At 38.5% G+C, this 22,417-nt stretch overlaps 1 protein-coding gene across 5 annotated transcripts in view; it reads left to right on the top strand.

The window, feature by feature from the left end:
* Positions 1-22,417, top strand: part of LOC129770491 (ecdysone receptor) — a 680,728-nt gene that overhangs the window by 451,397 nt on the left and 206,914 nt on the right. The gene's annotated exons all lie outside the window — the stretch shown is intronic.

The following is a 22,417-nucleotide window of genomic DNA, read 5'->3' as shown; positions in this document are numbered from 1 at the left end:
GTAATATAAGAAAATTACCAATACCAAACACAATTATCATTTTTTCTCATCAGTAAAAACATGTAACTTTGATATAGAGAAAACATATTAGAAATGGAAAAGGTAATTTTGTTTTATAATTTCTACTTTCTGAGTGTTTATTCAACCCAATACGAATTTTAATTGGATAATTGGATAAAAAACAACACCTATGATTATATGTAGAGCATATAGGAAATCACTTTTTCAAATATTGCTTCACTTTTCCAATTTTTTCTTGCCGCATGAACTTTCCTTGGTCGAAAACGAACACAACAAAATAGACAGCTTAAACCAAACAACCCGTTCTCGAGTGGGAACACACCTTGGTTTTCATTTATGAAAATTTAAATAAATCGTTTCATATATCAAGTCATTTTTAACACACCTGCTACCATATACAATTTCACAATTACACTTGTGCTAAATTTTTCACAATACACGATCGATCACTGATATGAAATTTCACGAAGCAACCAACATTAATGTTACAAATTTAAATTTTATTTGCTAGAATTCATCGTATCACTCACCCTTTTTGCAATGCCGATTTCCCTAGGGCACCTGGGTTTAGATGTCTCTGTTAGGGAATACATTTCAGTAGGAACAAAAGCTCCCCCTACTTTCATGTATTTGCAATATCGATTTCCCCCAGGCAGCTTGGTTTTGATGTCTCTGTTAGGGACCCGCCGCATGTATCGTCAATTTCGACCAATTAGAAGTGGATATTTCCGTTAGGATAGGGGTTGAGATTTTTCAATTGTTCGATAGTTAGTTTCATGACATATATTGTTTTATTCAATATAAAAATTTGTTATGGAATGTCCAAATCGATAGACGCAAAAATTTCATCAATCCATCATGAAATGACTGAGCAATCAGCGTTTGAAATTGGACAATTTTTCACTATGTGCTCGATTTTCGATTTTCAATTTGTACCCCAATATGTTCCCGAAAGACGTAATCCTACGTCAAAAAATATAAAAATTCTCTACAGCAAAATTATTTTTAAAATTGAAATTCATTTTTCTCTAAATTATGAACGAAAATTATATGAATAGCCCACACAACTACCAACAAGACCCCCATATATCGGAAAAATGAGAACTGTCACAGGGAAAAGGTCTTTTTTAACAAGTAAGCGGTCATTTTATCTATTTATCCTCATTCAACAGTATGAAGGGAAACCTCTTGAGAAAGTTTGGCTTCACCTTCTAGTTGGATTTTGTCATCATTATTAACTAACCCTACCCAAACAGCATCATTCCTTTATTAATCCTATATTATGCTTCGATATAACGTACAATTTTGGAAGTGAAATGAACGTTATATCGAAGTTGCCCTGTATCCCCAAAATCCTTACTGATTTTCATATTGATATGTTCAGTGGTTTATCAAAAGATCATTTTAGTTCAGGAGTTATCGGTCTTCACAATTTTTTTTTTTCACAACCGCTTGTATTTCGAAGTCCTTAATGTCGTAAGTTCTGTATTATTGAATTCTTGAAATATTCAGCTTCAAAGCTGAATATGATTGTTCAAAGAAATGCCCGCGGTGGGTAAATTTCCATCAATCAACACTGATCCCGTTCCGAACTACTAATCAAAACTAAACAAAAACCTCCTCCTTCTTCTCGCTCGCTAATCACTAATGTGAACAAGCGCAGCGCACAAATCAACACCACAAAAGTGCATCGACTTCAAACTTCAAATCACGCGACGCTTTGCGATTATTCAAGTATCATCACACACTTCCCATGACGGTGAAGGTGATGGTGTTTACCGCTGCCACCGCCGATGAGGACTGCAGCAGTGTTTATGTTTTTTGCCTTGAGATTTAGTATTTCGCTGGATTTTTTGTATTTGCTGTTTGCTGTTTTGTTTCATTTCGTTTACCGCTAATACAACACAACCCACTGCACCACAGTATATCCCGCACGGCACCAATCCTCCGATCAATCGGCGGGGTCTGGTGATGCATACAGAGTTGTTTCATGGTTGCGCCCCAGATAGGGAAGCGCGCCTCCGAGTGCCGAATGCGAAGTGCATGGCCAAACACACCATGCTGCTGCACCCCGTCCCACACGTCATCAGACGAGGCCAAGGTGAGAGCAGTGAGCTGCAGCCCGGAAGAAGAAGGAGGAGAAATGGTTTGGTTTATTAAAGAAATCTAAAATAAACAAAGCAGTTAACATATTAAGGACCGCACGTTTTGGGGCAAACTTGAACACTTCATTTGTTCGGATTCCACGAATGAGATCGTTTCCTTCGATGTAGATGAGACGAAGGCAAGCCATCGGTAGACCTTGTTAGATTCTTGGCAAACCAAGGATTTAACCTTCAAGAGTAGAAAACACGGGTTATTTCGTGATCCATCCCTGACAGACGGAACGCGAAATACGAGAAATCTCGTGAGCGGTTCGCAACGTGTTAGAAAATCAACAAAACGACGGAACGAAACCGATAGGCAGCTAATTTGTGTGCGGCGCGGACTCGCCAAATGAGGCTGAGAGCGTGTGCAGAAGAAGATTGCTCCAATGTGTGTGTGTATGTGCGTGTGTATGCAGGCTGACATCAAATGCCATCGGGCAGATGATAAGCGGCGAGGAAATATACGTAAAATGCATATTTTAGCCTTCGTTTTGTGCAGATCGAGTGTTTAAAGTTGAAAACGATGAGATGTATTTTAATGATTGTATTTGAGTCAAGATCAAAATCGACATAAACAGTCAAATTTATCGAAATTTAAAACCAGAAAATCAGAAAATCTCCTTTCATGGGATGTCTCGTGTTTGACTTGAACCGAGGTCTTGGTCGATGAAGACTATAAACATTTAGTGAAATAGTTACCTGGCAGAATAAAGTCGAAGATGCTGTGCTTTTACAGAAATAAGAATCCACAGGCGAAATAGGAATCCATGAAACAATCTTTGATTTGATTGATTCCTATTTTCTGTCAATATTTACAATTCATTCTCTTGCTTTAATTCTTATTCCTCATGAAAATCTATTATTATTTTCGTTGATTCGTTGATAAAACGTTGGAAAAACTTTTATTGCTGCATAACATATGCGTAATCGATTTTCTCGAATTTTTCTTTCTATTCAGATATTCTCCCATTTATTTGGGTGGAGACGAACACAACGAAATAAAGACAGCTCAAGTTTGACCATTCGTTCTCTCGTGACAGTGAGTTATACGTAAGAACAGAATCTTTCTTTTATACATTGTTACCGATCAATTTTTTATCATCGGTCACGAATAGTTGTCATTTCAATGTTTTCTGTTTAGCGTGTAAGTTAAATTTTGTTTTGTTCTGGACTGGTTTGATTATTGTCGATAAATGTAGAGTTTTTGTGGACCAATAATTGTCAGATACTAACCCTGCGTGAGTCCGACAACAATTAGACCAGTCTGTCAGATTTGACAGCCAAAAACGGGAGGAATTTCCGGGAGGATTGAAGGAAGCGGAAGAAGAAAGAAACAGGAAAGAAAGATGGGATGGGAAAAAGACCTCGAGGAAGGAAATTTTGAATTGGCTCGGTCATTACTTCTGGAGTCAGCAAGCGATCCAAATCAACTAAGGAAGAGCGAAAGTAAAAGTTGAAGAAATCGTGGATAGAGAGCTGTAGTCGAAGTTGAAAGAAAGCTGAAGTTTAAGTTTATAGAAGAAGAGAAGAGAGTGATAGAAGAGCTAATAGAAGTAAAAGCGAAGTGGAAAGTCGCTTGAGTGCAGCCGAGTGGAACGGTGAAGTGGTCTTCCAGCTCATGCCAGGTGTTCCAGGAAAACACACGCCCCAACGTCACGGTACCAATACTAACCCCAAACAAAATTATAGAAAATATAAAAAAGGAAAACTAATTCCCTATCTTTTCGCTCTATCCTCAAAACCAGTCCTTCATTGCTTAGACAATTTCTCGTGTCCGCTTTCCGCTGTTAATTCCACCGGTGTTTAAAACAGGTCGACACAATCTTCCCGAGGGCCAAAGCCGACCCTGAGAGTGAGTAAAAACGAGTAAAGCCGGGCAGTACGACTAAAACCGTAGTTAACAACATAAGATTTAGTAGCTGAAATATGAAAACCAATAATGAAAATTTAGTGGGATTAGTGCTTTCCGGTATTATACAAACCACTAATACCACAAACATTTCAGATATAATAAAGGAGCGAGATTGTGAGAGAGAATTAACTCTTGGTTTATCCGTTCCGTTGTTTAATCAAACTACGACACAGGCATCACTCGCTAGGAGAAAAAAAATCGAAAATAATGCAGTGTTGAGTTCAGGGTATGACCACATTGCTGACGTAGTACTACGAAATTATTTTATTGTTGTTTATCAGTTCGGATTTTATTTTTGAATACATCAAAATTATGGTCATATGTCGAAATTTTCGTCCTTATTGTGACTGCACGAGTTTCACTCAGTATGCACCAAGAACGTTCTTTTCCTTCTCGACACACAGCTGCGTACACATGCACTCCCCTCACAACACATAAATCGACTGCATCGACTTCAAACTTCAAATCACGCGACGTTTTGCGATCATTCAAGTATCATCACACACTTCCCATGGCGGTGAAGGTTATGGTGTTTACCACTGCCACCGCCGATGAGGACTGCAGCAGTGTTTATGTTTTTTGCCTTGAGATTTAGTATTTCGCTGGATTTTTTGTATTTGCTGTTTGCTGTTTTGTTTCATTTCGTTTACAGAACTTGTAAATATCTTAATCCTACTTAAAGTTATTGATGTGTTGTTTACCCAAAGACTCATGGTTTCAATTTTAATTTACTCAAACACAAAAAATAACATAGTTTTGAAAATCACATATCATATAGAGTGAAATTTGTTCTTTCAGATTCGTCAAGCGTCAACAATTGAATAGAGCGTGTTTTTTGGAGAAAAATATCAATAGCTTTGAGTGAAGTTGAGATATTGACAAGTTCTGCATCGAAAAATGTTTGTATTAGTAAGTTCTAAAAGTCTTCCGAAGACATTTCGTATGAAGAATTTGAAATACAAAAGTTAGAGCAAAAAAATATTTTTTTTTCATGGTGACCCTAACGTAATTTAGAAAAAAAGGCGCTATATCAGTTATTTCAAGAGGTAGAAAAAATCTTTGTTCTACAAAGATATCTCAAATAACTGGGACTACAGCTTTGTCGAACTATGATTACCTCTATCTATAAAGATACGAAAGTTAGTTTTTTTATTTCATCGACAATTTTGGTCACCCTGTTTTTGATAACATAAAAATGAGCGCTCTATCACATGTAACAACTTTGTCGAAGACAGTTTTTGCCTAAAGAATAACTGTTGAGCTCTAAATGCTGAATTCCACTTAAATACATCTCCTGAACCATTGTGCAATGATACATAAACATTCTCCAATCGACGGTATGAAAATCGACGCGTTGAACCTTTTCATCAAGCCTCTATCTTGGATTTGAGAATAAAAATTGGAAAAAAAATATCAAAATTGCACATCTTTCATTCGCAACACACTATCAACCCTCCGATACTATTTCTCGACTTTACGTCCGATAAACCCCCTGTGCGTGCCCTTTATTTGCTACCTGGCTAGATCAAGATTAGAATTAAATTCTTGAAAAATTATTTTATACTTTCGAAACCAAGTTGACATCTCTCTTCTGCTTGCTTATGCTTGCGTTGTTTCTGGAAATGCATTCTGAAGCAAAAAAATACGGTGGGTAATGTCGGGGAAATAATCGAAAAGACTACGTAGTTCATTTTGTTGCGTCCTATTCAAATTTTAGTGCAGATATAAGAACTTATTGAATATCCAAGTAGTATCTCTTAGCAAAACTACTCTCCATCGCTCACAAATACAACAATTTTGAAAGAATAATCCACAAATTGTACTGTGTAGCATCTTCCGCAGAACGGCAGCAGAGAGAGACAGCAGAAAGTCTCAACCGAACCGCGTGTTTATAATGACGCCTTGCGAATAATGGTTTAAAATCTATACAATATTCTTTATCTTAATTTTAAATGTGCTTTTGGACATATTCAGATCAAATTCGTCACTGATTTTATCAAACGCAGGAAGACACGAGTCGAACGGAATATTGTAGCCGTAGTTGGTTCTGTGACGGGGAAGTGCCAACAGAGACAAACTCCGGAAGCGTCGAGGTGGAACATAGAACGAGATTTGTTCCAAAAGTTCAGAACAGTCAATATTGCCTCGTAGCAAGTCGAAGACGAATAAGCGCTGCATATTGACCCTCCTACTGGATGGGGTCACCAAGTCAATCAGTTGGCAACGGTCAGAATATGGATTAAGATTGATAGGATCATTCCATGGAAGTTGACGTAATGCAAATCGTATGAACTTCCTCTGTATGCGTTCAATACTGATTATGTGCGATGTGTAGTATGGGCACCAGACAGTAGCAGCAGAATTCAGTATACTGCGCACCCAAGAACAGTAGATCGTCTTCAATGCGTGGATATTGGTGAAAACGGAGGCGTGCCGGCGGATAAATCCAAGAGCAGCGAAAGCTGTAGTGGTCGTGATTCCTACGTGTTCGTTGAACCTGAGTTTGGCGTCAAGAGTCACTCCTAAATCCCAGATAGATTTAACCCGGTCAAGCGAGTCTGCTTCCATAAAATATTCGTGATAAGCAATGTTGTAACGGCGACTGAAGGTGATCTTGCACTTCTTACTATTGACCTATCGCCACACCATGTCAGCACTGTGTTTATATCTTCTTGCAAGGCGACATGATCCAGAGGCGAGGTGATGAACCGATAAAATTTCAGATCGTCGGCAAAAGAAAGCTTAGAAGAAGAGAGCAGTGAAGACAGGTCATTGACAAAGAGATTGAAGATCAGAGGGCCAAGGACGCTACCCTGAGGTACGCCCGACGTGATACTGAATGGTCTAGATTTTGTATAATTAACCATTACGTACGCGGAACGATCCGTCAAGTACGACCATAACCACTCCATTAACCAATTGGGAAAGCCCATGTGCTTCATTTTGTTGATAACAGTAATATGCGGAACAGTGTCGGATGCCTTCGAGAAATCAATGTATACCGAATCTACTTGACGCCTGAGCTCTATTTCACGAGATGGAGCGGTGTCGTAACACATGAGGTTAGTCGTGGTACTCCGATGTTTCATGAAGCCATGCTGGCTTTCGGAGATGATCGAAGATGACACGTTGTACAATACCTTGTGTACTAACTTTCCGAAGACCTTGCTCAAACAGCTCAGTATTGATATTCCACGATAATTGCTGACATAAATGCAGTTTCCGGATTTATGGATCGGAACAATACAGGCACGTTTTCATGCAGCCTGGAACGATCGGTCGCGTAGAGAGCGGTTGAATATGAGAGCGATGGGCTCCGCCAAGGTGGAAGAGCAGTTCTTGAGAAGCAAGGGAGGTATTCCATCTGCACTCGATGCTTTCTTGGTGTCAAGTTCCTCGAATTTTTTTTCACATCTTCAGAGGAGGACTGAAGAACTGGAAATGTGATGTCATATGATGGTATGAGAGCAAAGCAATTGCATCGACAAATGGGCGACACTTTGCTGAACACACTCTCAAAAAATGGAGCGAAAAGTTCCGCTGCTTCTGCATTCGAACTTGTATCGGATTCCCCGTATTCTACATTGAATGGAATGCGGGTAGATGATCTCCGTGTTTTCACAAAGTCCCAGAAGAGTTGAGGATTTCGTTTCATATTCGACAGTACCATAGAAATATAGTTTTCGTATGATAACAGAAGAAGTTCTCTATAACTGGTTTCCACTTCGCGAAGATTGTTGCGCTATCTCTCAGATTTTGTTTGGAAGAATCTTTTGTGTGCTTTTCAGGGGGTGTTGCAGTCTTCAGGTGTGCCTGAGTCACGTTTTCTTCGAGCAATATAAAAAAAGGTGGATGTTGATTGTCCACAGGTAAAAATGGAGTAGATGGTGCTAAGAGATCTAATTCATCTGGTCGGTTAACAAACACTAAATCCAGCAGCCTATTATTTGTGTTCACGAAATTGCAGATTTGTTGGAAACCAGTGGCAAAGATGTTTTCTATAAGAGACTGCTCGGCCTCAGATGAAACGATGAATTAAAATTGGCTTTATCAGAAATCGTGTTTTTTCTGTCTTTGGGTTTTTCACTAACATTACCTAATAGTTAAATCGTATCGCTATTCGGTTTCTTCCAAATTCTATTTATGTAGTCCTGATATTTCCGTTGTTGAATTTCGCATCAAAACATCCCTTATAGGTTTCGAGCAGATTATTCTTAGATTTGGCACGTGCTACCATTATATATCTTATGATATCTTATGACAAATTCTAATAGCAACCGATTATTAAAGAATCATAGCTTGAAAGCCTGCTGTCTGATTGAAAATCGGTATTTGACAAAGTTTTTAAGATAGCAGTTTGCTGGTAAATAATGAATCGTAAAGCAGTATGAGAATATAAATTGATTTTTAAAAATATCAGGATGTGTTTGTCATGCATATATCATGCCGTCCGGGAACTAGTTCGTCGCGAATCCATCCTGTACGTGCGCAATGAAAATCTGGACTACCCTTTCATGAGTCAACTGAACTGCCTAGAACTTCACTTATTGCACGTCCTGTTATAATTTGAAAAATGTCTAATCATCTCACTCGAAAGTGGTTGCTCTTTTCAAACGGACCCCGGATTTGTCACCGAAAAACACAGAAAATGGCTCGAGCTTCGCAACCCTAAATTCAAAAAACAAATGAAGGGGTGGTTTGAGAAATGTTGAGACACAAGTTGTATTGAACCGTAATGCGAAGTAAAATCTGGAAGCAAAGGAACGCTTAAGGATGCTCTACAAGAATTTGCTGATGAAATACGGTTGCGTCGTTATGGATGATGAAACGTACTGCAAGGCTGTTGTTTCCGGAAAAACTACAGGGCAAAAAATTTAATACATACCTCGTTAGATCTGCAAAGTGCCCAGGAAAATACGAAAAAAAATTGTCGAATTAATGGCTGCATACTAAAAAATGAACCTTTCGTAACTCCTAGCTAACAATAAACCAGGATTCGTTTTAAAAAGGAGTTCCTTCTGAAGATGTTGACTTTTTCTGGCTTGGGTTTATATGCTTTTTTGACCCGTCTTGGCAATCTCTCACTAATAAGATATGGACAAACGTTTATAAAATACAACGCTACTTTGGTTCCCAAGAAATGATATCCGGGCCAATCTAAGGCTGATTGGAAAATACTGGTCGATTGCTAAGGGCAAACTGTAGGAAAACTGTATAACTATAAGTGTTGTGAAGCTGTTCAACGGAAAATGTAATGTGAATGCCAAACAGGAGGTAAAACGAAGTAGTAAGGATGGAAAGTTTTAAAAAAATTGCAGAAAAAATTGCTTCTTCTATACTATACCTGTTTTTGTGCGGTTTTTTTTGCGATTTTTTTTTGTGCGGTATATGAAAAGAAGCATATTTGACGAAGCTATCGTTTTCTAAGTTTTTCTAAGTTTTTGCATGACATGATTTCCAACAGCAACACGTTTCGACATGCAACTAAAAGCACAAAACAGCCACGCGCAACCGAAAAGGCAAACTGTCCCGTCGCAAAGCAGGGGAACAAAAGGAAATTGAACGATGAATGGCGTGGATTTGAGTTATTTTCTCTGGGGAAACTTTTTTAGTACGGTCCCGCACAAAAAAAAGGTTTTTTCAAAATGTGTACCGAAAATGATTTTTTAAAGCTACTGGTGAAGTTTTGCTCGATTTTTTATGCGATTTTTTTATGCGGTCCGTATCCCCCGCACAAAAAAAAGGTTTGCCTGTACTTATTAAGCGTGTCCACGTGGACATTATTCATAACCCCTACCCCCCTCACCGTGGACAAGCATGCACATTCACGTACCCTCTACCCACCCTAAAGTAGGCCACGTGGTATGTGGACAGCCCCTTACACCAACAAATCCGAACAAGCTACTAAATTCACAAAAGCTCTCTTCCAAAAAAAAACTAAAAGAGCTTGAGCTTGAGCTTGGGTCGACTGTACAATTCATAGTTGCTCTCCGTGATTGACCTGAACCTACCAAATTGCACAAAGAACACACAGAATGACGCTTGGGACTAGCAAATCATTCTAGTTGTACAATTTTCGGTGATTCGAGCTTTAAATGGTCAATAACGACGCCGGCCACGTCCTTACAGTCACCAGGGGAAAGGAAGGAATGTTAGTATGATATTCGCCGCCCGAAGGCCAGAAGGATCGCCTCCATAGCGTGGTTCCCTAGCGTTTATCATGGAAGGGATAGTTGTTAGTGGGAATGGTTAAGAAAAATCAGGATTCACCGTGGTAAGTGATGTGATTATGTAAATGCGAACAATTGATCTCTCAACAAAACGAAAATCCGAAAATCTCATTTGTTACAAAACGCGGCAGAGATTATCTTTAGGTATCCTGAGAAGGAAAACCTGTAAACTTGATACATTTTATATAATATATTATATTAAATATTCTAGTATTCATCGAATCTTCAAAAAAAAAACTAAAAAAATCAATTTACTTTTAATAACATCGGATATTATTTGAAAATGCCATCGGAATTTTCAAAATAGTGCTTTAGTCAAAAGTTTTGAACGCGTTTGCGTGGTTTTGGAAACCAGTTGAAAATTGGTGATTCATTTCATTTTTTTTAAACCCTGATTTCATGTCGCCTTAGGTTGTTTTTCGGTTTTCAAAAAACTCTATAAGATCCAAAGAGTTGATTTTTGACAAAAAAAAAATCGAGATCACATTAGATCTCGACGTTTTTTGCAAGACTTTCGCTCGCGAATCGAATTATACGAATAAACTTGCATGTGTATGAACCACGATGAACTATATTTTTAATTCAGTTTTGTTCCGAGTGAACCTTTCATCGCGAGTACACTTATGTTGCGAACATATCCTCCAGTTGACTTGAGTTTCAGCTGATTGAAAGCCAAGACCGAATTCGAAAGTGATCGCAAAGAGAGAAATTCAGATGCAATCTGTCCGATTGTTTATTTCCCCAAAAACAAACAGTTCGGAAACGGAAATACTAAAAAAAATATTGTTGCACAACTGCAATTAGTTACGTAACACATAACCGAGTCGAGTGTGATAACATTCCCAATTCGCTTCCACTTCCAAGTCTTGCCCCGGAAAGCGCGTTGGTTCCGTTTGATCGTGACAGTGACACACCCGCATGCAATATTACCCGAGTAGTGCTCTCTCGTGTGCCAGTCAGAGCTCTCTAGGCTGTCTTCTTGCTAGTTGAAGAACGAAAAAAATATAATAAATATCGCTTCACCCATAGGCCGGATCCCCGAGTTTTAGAGTTTTGTCGGGGTGCAATTTTATGGCTACATTTTATGATTCCAGCCTCGTTGGCGCGCCTCCTTCCTGTCCGGGACAACCCCCGCGATCCACCACCCCACATGACTCTTTTGTATATTTTATGCTACATTTGAGCTGTTGCTAGTTTTTCGATTTTGTTTTGTTGTCTCACTGCTGCCTCCGCCACCACAGCCACCTCCGCAGTTATTGTTGTGAAGTTTTCAATTTCCTTTCTCTGCGCTTTCCAACCCAGATGATGGTTTGTTTACTATTCAGTTCGACTGCACCACAAAAATATGTAGCATGTTTCGCGTCGAGTGCATTTCAACTTGGAACTTGGAAACGCTTGGAAACGAAGGGCTTGGTCTGATGTTTTCTGATATCGTTTGCATATTCGCCGTTATGGTATTTTGCTATGTTGTGATCGTGAACCCATGTCGACTCCTTCCATGAGAAGTACTTCAAGTAACTAAGCCGAGGTCAAACTTTGTCGAAATTTCACGAAATGAAGGCATCATTTTCCGATTTTTCGGACTAACTTTGGCTGACAGTATGGACTCAGTTTTCAGCTGGCACCTTGTGTAATCACGCCACGGCACTCTCATCCAAATACCGTCAGAGGAGCTCCAATTAAATGGGAAAGAAATAAAGTGCAAGACAGGCGCGCTTCTGGCCGTGCTTCTTCTGTTTCAAAAACAAGCTGCTGATAATTGCAGATAGCACAATGCGGCTGCCGTTGTCGGCGTCATTTGTGATAAGCGACATGCAACCGAGCGCAGTTCATCCACGGGGGCGGGGCCAGAGTGGGAGGGGAACGTGGGAGGTGGGAAGTGTTTTTGAAATATGAGGTGCGCACGGTGACAAATGCAACTTTGTGTCCGAACATGCATCGTGCAGCTAGATGTTTTACACGTTGCTAGAGTTTATTGATCTTTCAGGAGAGAGAGAACCGTAGCAACTTTGAGCTTGGAAAAATACATACACTAAATATTTGTGCAACCAAGGCAAAATAAGGTTGCGTGAATGGAATTCCACACCCTGCTGATGCACCCTGTTTTTCTGTTTAATTCTTTGGTTGGAGCTAATGAGTGAAGGTTGCTAACGAGTGAATTATGTAAGGATTTAGTTTTAAGGATAGCGCCATTGCTGTGAATTAAAAAAAAACAACGTGGATCGTTCTTATTCCAGCACTGAATTGTCTGATTTCGAACTCCACATCTATCCGATATCTCATAGCTCTAGGGAGATTTCCGAAAAATATTATCAGTCAGATTAAGTAAGTTTGTATGAATATTCGTGTTCGATCTGCTGGAAGATTAGATGTCCCGGACTTCACAAAAAAAAATCGAGGGAGGGATTTTAGGCAACCTTGTATTGTTGGTAACAAAAACTAAAATCTGCTACAAAACGAACTCAATTTTTTTGATTATCTAAATAATTTAATTTAACGCTGGAAAAACATTAAGTCTAGCGCTATTCAGATTAGAACGAATTTTTCACCTACAAAGACCTTACGGTCTGACTCAGACTCAACAAATTTTGGCTCCGCCTCGTCTAACAATTCAAGATTATCCTGGTTTCACTTTCCAATTCTGCTTGATATGTAAATTTTGAATGACAAAAATGCGAACAGTAGCTTCTTTGAAGAACTTTTTATGTTGAAGTTACCCTAGATTAGTAAGACCTCGATGATACCGATGATAAAGTCTGCTTCATTTAATATTGGAACAAATTCTTTTGCTCATTGTGGCGCTCCTAGTGGACGGATTTGGAAACTTTTTTCACCCACGTGTCGGGAAATTCATTACCTTTCACCATGTATTTATGTCATAACACCAAACGATAGCATTTTGTAAACAACCGCCATGGAAGCCGAACGGAGAGATAAAATTGTGCACAGTTTTCTTGAAAATCCATTGTTGTCGGCATCTAAGCTAGCTAAACAGCTTAAAATGCCCAGAAATACCGTATGGCGTGTTATCAAGCAGTACAAGGAAACATTGACGACGGCTCGGAAGCCGCATTCGAAGCGTCGGAGTGGAACTGTCGACCGGAAACTGCGTGGGAAAGTCATCAAGGCCGTCAAGAGGAATCCCAATCTTTCAGACCGCGATTTGGCCAATAAGTTCCAGGCCGCTCACAGTACGGTGCGACGAATTCGTCTCCGGGAAGGAATAAGGTCATTCCGAGCCAGCATACAGCCAAATCGGACGCTGAAGCAGAACAATGTGGCCAGAATCCGTGCTCGAAAGCTGTACGACCAAGTGCTGACCAAGTTCGACGGATGTATTCTGATGGACGATGAGACCTACGTGAAGGCGGACTTTGGGCAAATCCCAGGTCAAAAATTTTATTTGGCGACGGCTCGGGGGGATGTACCTGCAAAATTTAAGTTCGTGTTTGCGGATAAATTCGCCCGCAAGTACATGATTTGGCAGGGGATATGCAGTTGTGGACAGAAAACCAAAGTCTTTCTCACTGACAAGACAATGACATCAGAAGTCTACAAAAAAGAGTGCCTACAGAAACGGATTCTGCCGTTTATTCGTGCCCACGACCGTCCAGTAATGTTTTGGCCGGACCTCGCAAGCTGCCATTACAGCAAAACGGTTATGGAATGGTACGCAACGAACAGGGTCAGCGTAATACCGAAGGACCTCGACCCCCCAAACTGCCCCCAGTTCCGGCCGATAGAGAAATACTGGGCAATCACGAAGCGGAGGCTTAAGGCAAAGGGAAAACTTGTTAGGAACATGACTCAAATGAAGAACTGGTGGAATCAAATCGCCAAAACGGTGGACGAAAAAGGTGTGCGCCGCCTAATGTGCCGTATTACGGGAAAAGTACGAGAATTTCTTCGAAACAGCATAAATAATTTTTTTTATGAAAGAGTAAAGAAAATGCTACATTTGTATGAAAAACAAATTATGAATTCGTTAAAAAATGACTGAACTACACGCAATTGTTTGTGTTCCAATATTAAATGAAGCAGACTTTACCAAGCGCATAACATGAGTTGGTTTAATTTGGAGATGTTTCTTTATGTAATTTCATGTTATATCTGTGGCCAGATACCTAACCCTTTTGTTCTATTTAATACTGTAAAGAACGTGCAAAAATGTTTCAAAATGATAATATTGGGTTGGGGAAAAAGAAATGTCGTATATTGTCAATATATGGAAACACTTAAACATATCTTGTGTTGTACTTATCGCATCGGGTCAGACTATACGGCTATTTAAAGACACGACAATCTGTGCTACAAGTGCCGTTTTGACAGTGTTGTGATTGTCCTTTTCAGTCTCAAGTTATAGCGCGTCAAAGATGGATTCCACCAAGCAAGAAATTCGTCATACTTTACGTTTTTACCACCTGCGAGGTAAAACTGCAACGAAGGCGGTCGAAAAAAAATTTGTAGTTTATGTATCCGATACTGTAACGATTCGCACAGCACAGCGTTGGTTTGATCGATGTCGTTCTGGTGTGGTGGCTGTCGAAGATACACCCTGTACTGGTAGGCCAATCGTCGTAGAAACCGATAAAATCGTTGAAATCATCCAAGTAGACCGGCATGTGAGCATTCGCTCGATTGGCCAGGAACTGGGTATAGACCATAAAACCGTTTGGAACCATTTGCAGAAGATTGGATTCCAAAAAAAGCTGGATGTATGGATGCCACACAAGTTGACGCAAAAAATATCTTTTAGACCGAATTAACGCCTGCGATGCACTGCTGAAACGGAACGAACTCGACCCATTTTTGAAGAAGATGGTGACTGGTGATGAAAAGTGGATCACGTACGACAACCTAAGACGAAAAAAGTCGTGGTCGAAGTGTGGTGAGCCGGCCCAAACCATCGCCAAGCCCGGATTGACGGCCAGAAAGGTTTTGCTGTGTGTTTGGTGGGATTGGAAGGGAATCATCCACTATGAGTTGCTCAACTATGACCAGACCATCAACTCGGTTCTCTACTGTGAGCAGCTTGACCTTTGAAGGAGGCGATTGACCAGAAGCGGCTAGAAATGATCAATAGGAATGGTGTTGTTTTCCACCAGGACAACGCTTGGCCTCACACGTCTTTGATGACTCGCCAGAAGCTACGGGAGCTCGGATGGGATGTCCTATTGCACCCACCGTATAGCCCGGACCTGGCTCCAAGTGATTATCATCTCTTCCGGTCCATGCAAAACGCTCTTGGTGATACTAAGTTGGCCTCAAAAGAGGCTTGCGAAAACTGGCTGTCTGAGTTTTTAGCAAATAAAGAGTGGTGGGGGGTAGGTTTTAAAAGGGGGGGGGGGATAATGAAGTTGCCTTCTAAATGGCAACAATTTTGCGAACAAAACGGCGCATATTTGACTTCAATTGGATAGTTTTGAGTATGTTAAATAAAGCGCCAAATTTCGATCAGAAATACGACATTTCTTTTTCCCCAGCCCTATATTATATAAATGATATACCAGTATGGAAGAGTAGCGCAATTTCTGTTATTTTTAGGCTCATTTAATGTCGGGAAAGTGGGAAAACTATGTTCTTACTTTTACAGGTCTGACTCGATTATATAGTGACTCGTTTATGTATTATTCGATTATATACAGTTTGAAAAAAAAAATTTTATATTTCAAATAAAATTTATTTCAAGAAAAATGTAATATTTCAACGTTAAGGTGAAAGTTAAGGGTCTATTATGAGTACAATGGAGGAAAAATAGCAATGTTTGATGATTCTAATTGAAGGCTCACCATTATCAGTTTAAAATGATATTACAGCGAAATTAGAAAAGATACAAGTTAGCTGTCGAAAAACAAATTGTAGATCGGTTAAAAGGCTTTAATTGTATTGATAAAAACAATCAAGTTTATTATGTTTTTGGGATAAAATTAACAACTCAAAGCGGTAACTAACAAATTATGAACCACTAACTTTCAAGTACTTTACTTTCAAAAAGTAACTTTGATGCACCAATTTGAATGTTTCCCCACTGTATCCTGTAAAAAAAATATTTTAAAGAGCATGCCGTCGTCGAGATTGATAGTGTACTAACTAACATGACCACCTCCCCAGTCGGGCATCATTTGAAGAATTAAAAACAATTAGAATAATTCAAAGAAGAATATATTGAAAAAATAAACTAAAAATGTTGAGTATAAAATACAGTTTATTATTTTTTCTGTATAATCGATAAATTTCCAGTAACTTAATTAAAGAAAAGGTTTTTATCAGACGACAAGTTTTCCCGACTATGATGTTTTTAAAAAAAAAAACTTATTCTGGATACGCCCTAATGAAAAATAATCTCATCTGATTATGAATGTTATTTTTCTACAGGTCATTCTTTTGGTGCAACAAACAAAAGCATCAGACGCAATGTGTATCCGTACAATCCCATATTTTTCTTATGCAACACAAACAAACTTCAAGACAATTCTCATAAGTTTCTCGAAACGACTTTCATTCATTTTTCGCGGCATCTTACTGAACTTTCCAACTATACACATCCATTCTTCAACACAAACATGTGGTGCATCTATTCACATTCCTCTTTTGTAGCAGCCACTTTCCATCTTCTGCAGCAAAGAATATGAAAGTGCACTCGGATGTGTGTCTGTGTGTTTCTAGTCTCAACTTGTTATCACCGCAAAACACTGGAAGCCGAGAAAAGCAACGCAAAATGAGATGAGCGAAAAAAAAATCGGCGAACAAAGCGACTTTTTATTTATTACGACGAAACATTTTACTGTTATGTTCTCCCTGAAAATGATACATCTTCAATTAGTAAGTAGCTACTATCCGGCTATATACAAACAGTTCCAGTTCTTATGTATCTCGGATTCTAAAAAAAAGTCGATTCTATGTGTCTCCTGAACTAATCATCCTATTGTCTTATGGTGGCTATATGTATAACATATAGTTCATCAACATCGCAAAACCACCTTCACTTTGCCGAAAGCACGCCGCCCCTAACCTTTCCTATTGTGCATTGCATTCTCTTGCAGTTCGGCTCTCGTTCTCTCTCACTCTCTCTTTATCTGTGTGTATTGAGTCAATCCCACTGTCCCCACCAATTCTGTCGGTATTTTCCTAGCGAAACGAACCATGGGAAATCCTCATTCTGGTGCTCATCATCGGCAGCACCGTGGCAGTGGCATACATTCAAATGATGTACACTTTCGGTTGGGGTATATTTATAGATTCGCTTTGGCGTCGTCCACACGGCGAGTATTACTATTTTCTCTCATCCGCACACACCGAAGCGATAGTGCAACAAAGCACAACTTTTTTTCTTCCTCTCCACAAAGTACCATTGAATGAAGTTTATCGGGTCGGAAACACGCGGGAGGAGAAAGCGAGGTGGATGCGGGGATGCGCGCATCTTCGTCCAACCGACCTGCTTTCCGCGCGATCATTTCGGCACCGCAGGCTTAGAAGCGATATCATTTCACTATGTTTGTATTACATCATACATAAGGAGAGTGAAACGAATGAACAGACTGCGCCGTCCGATGCCCCGCTGCCACTCGACCGATGCTGTGATGGCTGAGGAAGAGCGCAAGAGAGAACTGTGTTTTAAATATAAAAATGCATTTTTATCAGCGCACAAATAATCGTGTGTGCATTCTCACGTTCGGTTGTATATACAACAGCAGCAGCTCATGCCTCGCATCGCATCGCATCGCAGATGTGTTGGTTCACTGGGAACCTGGGGCAGGTTCAGTACCTTGATATTGAAATTGAAAACGACGTCGACCGCCGCGATAGAGTCAGCAGAAAGCATGAATCGTGATTAGAGAGCGCGAGCGAACACGAGAACGGCCGAGAGAGAGAGCGTGAGCGAAGGGAATGATCGAAATGTGCACCACTATGTATACCGGATTTGCGTTTGTATTAGTTGGGATATGCAGAAGCAGTGGTGTTGTATTAGGAATTGTCTTGTAGAGTGCGAGATTTGTACAAATAACACTGTTGATGACTAGTGCTCGCTTGACGGAATCGGGTGCAATGGGTTGTCTCAGAAGATGTGTTAGGTGAATGAGGGAATAGCTGCGATCGTTTTTACGGTGCGTCGAAATTGGATGTTTTTAAAATTTTTCATTGCTAAACGACTATTGACTATACAAGATGCTAGGTTACTCAGTTCAAATATTTTATGTTGTGATTAAGTTATATTTGATGAAAAAAAAAAATAGTTCTATGCATATGGTAAAATCTCAACTATGACAGTGTTATTGAACTTCTCTTGAATTCCAGATATTTGGACGCTAATTCAGAAAGTACGCTCCTTAGAATAATTCTATTGCTTTCACTTGAAATATGAAACAAATGATATAGAATGAAATCGTAAGACGATTCTCGCGTAATTTTTGAAAAGTACTTATCTACTTTGATTAATTCTCTTGATCAATATCCACTTTCGTAAATAACTCAGCGGTAAAAACATTTCTTGCTGTTTTCGACTATCATGAATATAGAAGATAGCCTCGTTTATCGAACTACGAGGTGAAAGTGACGCAAAATCTGTCTGAAACGCCGTGATTTATGAAAGAGAAAGTCAATGAAGAGACTCAATCGAAGCAGATAAGTCCTTTTCAAAAATTATGCGAGAATTGAATTGGTAGATTTAAGCACCATTTAAGAATAATAGAAAACAAAGAAGTTAATGTTTCTGAAGTTTTTTTTTGATTAATTTTCTCGCAAAAATGCATGATAAATTATGCATTTCGTGGGATTTTCAGGTACTTAAAATAAAATCACAGCGGAAGTTAGAGAGATAACAATTTGCTGTCAAAGAACGAATTTAGTTATTTAATATAATTTTATTTTAAGCACTTAAATAATAATGAATTCCACTGCGTCCACGCCGCAAATGAACGCTTCGTGTTAGCGTGTTTGAAATGAAATTGCAGCAGAGCCTATAGAGATAATAGTATGGTATCAAAGAACGAGTTTTTGGGAGAAAATTAATTGATTACTTCTACTGGTACATTAAAAATTCTAAAAATTCCTGCACACTATAATGTAAGGCTTCAATGTTTGATAAAACACACCAAGAACAAACGGCTGGGGAGAATTATTCGTAGGATTCTAATTAGACGCTGATTTCGACACTTTTTTCAAGCTGTGCTATGTGCAACAATCGCTTTTGACGAAAGAATACATACAGGAAACCATTTCAATGTTTCGGGTGGCTAAAGTGTATAAATTTTTGAACGTTATTATCGCTTCAATTAATAGATCAAATACACAAAAATAATTTCCACGGATTCGAGCATAGTTTCCAGGCTCAAAGTACAGCACATTCTAAGCCAGATGTGAAGAAATTTTCTCACTGCGGTGAGAGCTGTGTTCTTTGGTTGAAAACTGAAGATGAGAATTCATTCCACAGTGGTTGCTATCGATTTCGTCGCCACCACACAATCGATTCGGTTCAGGCTTTTTTGTTGCCGTTCTGCGGATGGGGCTGCATAATATAATTTGTGGTTTATTTCTTTGGGAATGATGTTCTGGGGGCGTTGGAAATGTACTTTTGCTGAGAGATACTGAAAAACTACTTGTATATTCACTAAATTATTTAAATTGACAGACCATGTTTTGTCCAACGTCTCTCCGGTTATGTTCCATTGGAAACATATGAAAACATTGTGTCCGAAGTGTTTTATAAAGGGAAACATCTGGCAAAATATTAACAAAAATTCAAATAATTCGACTGTAATGGAATTATTATAATTTCTTTTTTTTTAATAATTTGAAGAAAAGAAATCCTAAATTAATATATCCTTTACTTTCTTTTTTCCTTTCAGGTAAGCGCTTATGAATAGTGGTACGACAATTATTACTGTAATCTATCGGTGAGAGAAGCTACATTTAAATCATTTTATTTTCATATTTCTGATCATTTTGAAACGCGTTGAATGAAAACAACTAAAAACCATGTTTTCCGTAATCCGAACTTCAACTATTTACAAAATGAGTTCATATACAGCCTTTTCTAAATATTATTATATATTTATATATTCACTAGTTCTAAGAATCTCTCGGATCGAAGTTATGTTTTGAAAATCGAAATTAAGTTAGAGAAGTGAGTATTTTCAACCTATACATGAATACTGAAGTGTTGAGCAAATCAAGGTACAAAGAAATGCTTTGGTGTAAAGCTTTATAAAACTTCCTCCGTTCGTCGTTTTGACGTCACAGAGCTGCCCGAATAACCGAGGAAACCAGTTTCGAAGAAGAAATTATTAAATTGTAGCAGATTAAATTGGATCAAGCATTAAGGGAATTTTTATAAGTGTGGATTGTCGACATCAATATTGTATATTTAATTGAGACACAAAAAAATACTAAAATAATTTTTATAAAAAAAATACTGTTTAAAACTGCTCGAAATAGTACAAAGCGCGTGTTGTAACCACGGTGCTGATCCGACACGAAAATTCTCGAGTTAAAAATATATGTAATGCATGAAACTAAAATAAGCATTAGTTTCATCATTGCAATTAAATTTGATTTTTGACAAAGCTTTCAATTTTCAATTTAAACCTTTTTTTATATTTCATTTGTAATATTTATATATTTTCTGTTTATCAGAAAAAAGAGGAACTCAGAGGAAGCTGAGAAAATTCATGAATTGGTTAAACAAATAATCTTCTAATCGAAAAGCAAAAAAAAAGGTTTTTTTGTTGCCATTGGTTGCCCTATTACCAGAAAGTTTGAAAACTTAAAATGTTATTATGGGATTTTTTTTCCTGGTTGAACTATTATATAATATAATCTTTACATTATATTACTATTATAAAATATAAAAACATACGAGGGCAGTCGGATAAGTAATTAGCCTACAAAAAAAACAAAAAAAAAATGGAAAAGTTGTAATTTATTTCTCGACATAGTCTTCTTTTAGCTCGATAAACTTAACCCAGCGATACTCCAACTTCTTTAATCCATCTGAAAAATACGTTCTCTCGAGGTCTGCAAAGTAGGCCTCCGTGACGGCGATGACCTCTCACGCTCATTCGCTTCTAACTTGTCCATTCCGCTTTTTCTTCCCTATGAATAAGCAGCGCCCGCTGGGATCATTTCGCTAGAGAATCCATACAAATTTCACAATGCAGCACTCACGATTACAAGATATATAATCTGCCACACATGGCGAAATAATTATTACGAGTCACCACAGACAATATTTCTGACAAGTATAAAATCGTCGAGGCAAGCTAGTAACATAACATATTATTACATATTATTATTATGTTTAAGGATACTTTGAGAATAAGATGATGGTTTCATATCGTATTCAGCTAGACTAAAGAAAAAGGCCGATCGATCAGTATTTATCTAGGGGCGGTTTTATCAATTAGGATTTTTATGTACATTTATGAGTACATTGGTGTAATGTTAAAATATTTATCTGGTTTTTCCTCATAGAAAGTATTCTTAAAGATTTTCCCAATTTTTTTTTCTACTACCACAACTCTCACAATCCGTTTGAAGTTCAGTTCAGTTCATATAACGAACAGTTTTTCTATGTCCGCCATTTGGAGCTTTAAATGAGTTAAATTTACGGATTTCTGAACAGTTATATAAGCTTACTTCAAAAGCAATTTCCCTCAAAGTCCTACGTCAAGTTTCTGTCCGTGCCTCTTAGAGCAGATCTTTCTACTTCTTTGTATAGGTGGATTGTTAAATGAGTTCTGTTTGTCTACAACAAAATATCAATTTTATGGTTTGCACTATTCTTATTATTCCATGTTGTTTCTCTGGACTTCAATACGCTTGTTCCAATGATCTTCTGATGTTTGTGCACACCACTTCCGATGACTTATGGACAATTTGCAATTCAATGGCTTGCAAAACAACGTTTTAGGAGTTCCATACGAACTGAGACTATGTGGGACAGTCATCTCACTCTGTGGAATGAGCAGTAGGGAAATGTGTTTCTTCCTGATAAATTTCAACAAATTTGATATTGGATGTAAAAATATGTGTATTTCATACGAAAATGTTATACGTATGATCGTTCTTGTTTGTGCTCCCGTGGCCGAGTGGTTAGCGTCATAACTAAC

This window comes from Toxorhynchites rutilus, chromosome 2 (genome assembly GCF_029784135.1).
Source record: "Toxorhynchites rutilus septentrionalis strain SRP chromosome 2, ASM2978413v1, whole genome shotgun sequence".
Taxonomy (NCBI): domain Eukaryota; kingdom Metazoa; phylum Arthropoda; class Insecta; order Diptera; family Culicidae; genus Toxorhynchites; species Toxorhynchites rutilus.
Note: the sequence above shows the minus strand (reverse complement) of the source record. Positions and strands in the feature narration are given on the sequence as shown.